The sequence below is a fragment of the Oratosquilla oratoria genome, chromosome 29, assembly GCF_046742065.1.
Source record: "Oratosquilla oratoria isolate Oo_2021 chromosome 29, ASM4674206v1, whole genome shotgun sequence".
Taxonomy (NCBI): Eukaryota; Metazoa; Arthropoda; class Malacostraca; order Stomatopoda; family Squillidae; genus Oratosquilla; species Oratosquilla oratoria.
The window spans coordinates 49,029,413-49,031,912 of record NC_134805.1 but is presented as its reverse complement, the minus strand read 5'-3'; positions in this window follow the sequence as shown (position 1 = coordinate 49,031,912).

Genomic DNA, 2,500 nt, shown 5'->3' with positions numbered 1-2,500 from the left:
TGTGTGTGTGTGTGTGTGTGTGTGTGTGTGTGTGTGTGTGTGTGTGTGTGTGTGTGTGTGTGTGTGTGTGTGTGTGTGTGTGTGTGTGTGTGTGTGTGTGTGTGTGTGCGTGTGTGTGTGTGTGTGTGTGTGTGTGTGTGTGTGTGTGTGTGTGTGTGTGTGTGTGTGTGTGTGTGTGTGTGTGTGTGTGTGTGTGTGTGTGTGTGTGTGTGTGTGTGTGTGTGTGTGTGCGTGCGTGTGTGTGTATTGTGTGTGTGTATTTCCCTAGTTGTATTTAACTAGGTGTATTATACGGGAAGGGAGCTATGATCGTGGTGACCCGTCTTTTTATCTTTCAGCATCAAGTTTATTCTTAAAATCGTGAATAGTATTTGCACACACGGTTTTTTTTTATCTAAGTTATTCCATATATCCAGCACTGTGTGTGTGTGTGTGTGTGTGTGTGTGTGTGTGTGTGTGTGTGTGTGTGTGTGTGTGTGTGTGTGTGTGTGTGTGTGTGTGTGTGTATCTTTTAGTTGTTTTATCAATCTTTGTTGTGTGTAAAATAATTGTAAACACACTGTAATCATACTCTTTTAGAAAATTCACTCTCTCTCACTTCGGTGGTGAACGAGGCTCTCGTGATCGATCACGATGGTCTTGGATCACGTGTTTGACTTGTGATCGAGAGCTATTACCCTCCCGAAAGAGGGTGTTTGTGTGTGTGTTTGTGTGTGTGTGTGTGTGTGTGCATGTGTTTATGTGTGTGTGTATGTGTGTGTGTGTGTGTGTGTGTGTGTGTGTGTGTGTGTGTGTGTGTGTGTGTGTGTGTGTGTGTGTGTGTGTGTGTGTGTGTGTGTGTGTGTGTGTGTGTGTGTGTGTGTGTGTGTGTGTGTGTGTGTGTGTGTGTGTGTGTGTTCATGTGTGTGTGTGTGTGTGTGTGTGTGTGTGTGTACCACCAGTCTCTACGGTTCTGTGCCACTGTCATCCACTCACGGACATCTGCCCTAGTCCTGTCTATTTCCTCCTTCACGTTATCCATCCATCTTCTGCGTGGTATTCCTTGGAATCGTCTCCCTCCGATCATACCGTCCTTCATCACTTTTGTATCCTTTCTTGCTCCAATGTACCAGGCATATTGCCGTCGCCTTGACTAGGATGTTCGCGATATTTCGTTGGATATTTTGACGCCTTCTCCATTCTTGGTCTATTTTGTCGAATAATGGGCCCAAAATTTACCTTAGTACACGCTTTTAGAAAATAAAGAAATTGACGATTTCACTCTTCTTAACTATGCCCTCAATGTTTGGATAGCCAGGGTAGGTGAAAATCATCGGTGCCTTTCTAATGACGAGGTAGGGCCGAAGTCAAACACGCCACAGGCGCCCAACGAACGAAGACGTGAGGGTCCGCTGGGTATGGCTCTTGATTCCTAGCTTGATGTTTATTGGTTCAGATTCACAGTTCAGTGGATTTTTTTTTTCCTGGGTCTTAGTTTCATTATTATTATTTTTTCTGAATCTTTGGATTTTTTTTTAGACTCCTAGGATTTTTTTTAGAATCCTTGTTTTTTTTTAGAAGCTTTAGGAGTTTAGGGTTTTTCTCAAAATTATTCAGATTATGTTGTAAAAGTTCTCGGGATTTCTCAGGATACTGGATTTTTTTTTTAGAATCCTTGGAATTTTCTCAAAATATTTGCAATAATTGTATTTCCAGAATCCCTAGGATTTACTCAAAATCTTTGTATTTTTTTTTATTTCCCGAATTCCTGGGATTTTTTTTCTGGATCCTTTCTCGTGAGCGCCAATCAAGTCATGTTTGACAAGATTCATATTGACATGATTCCCGAAGAATGTATGTGGAGAACTATGAAAAATTAGTTGTGGTAGCAAACGATGTGCACACTTCACGTGATCGATCACAAGAATATGACCCCAAAAGAACTTTATGAAAACAATCTGAAATACTGTATTTTGGTACGTATGAGAAGCTACAATAAAGGCTAATTTGGTAATATGAAAGACCAAGCTATCTACCTTTTACTAGGAATTTATTTCTTTTCAAACATACTATGACACCTTGTCCAGAAAAAGTTGCAAAATAACGTTTCAAAGCTGTTGCAGTACAAAGGAGAAGTTGCGAAAAAGTCCAGAACCATGTGGGAGACACGGCAACATTATACGAAATCAAAGAAAATCATCATAATTCTTGTTCTTATAACAATACATTCTCTAGGCTAATTATGCAGAATATTTCCTTCATCAATGCTACTTGATTATTTACAATATTCCTTATTTCTTGTTATCTTATACACCCATTCTTAGGTAGAATTTTTGTCTATGATAAATATTGGACACATTTGACATAGAAAACCAGAGACTATAAGAAGATGCTGAAGATGCCGAAGTAGAAAATGCCAAAGTAGAAAATACAAAATGATAGTTATCTGTATAGATATATTGATTCGTGGAATGACATAATGGAAGAAATACTACAATGAGACATTACTAATTAAATAAAA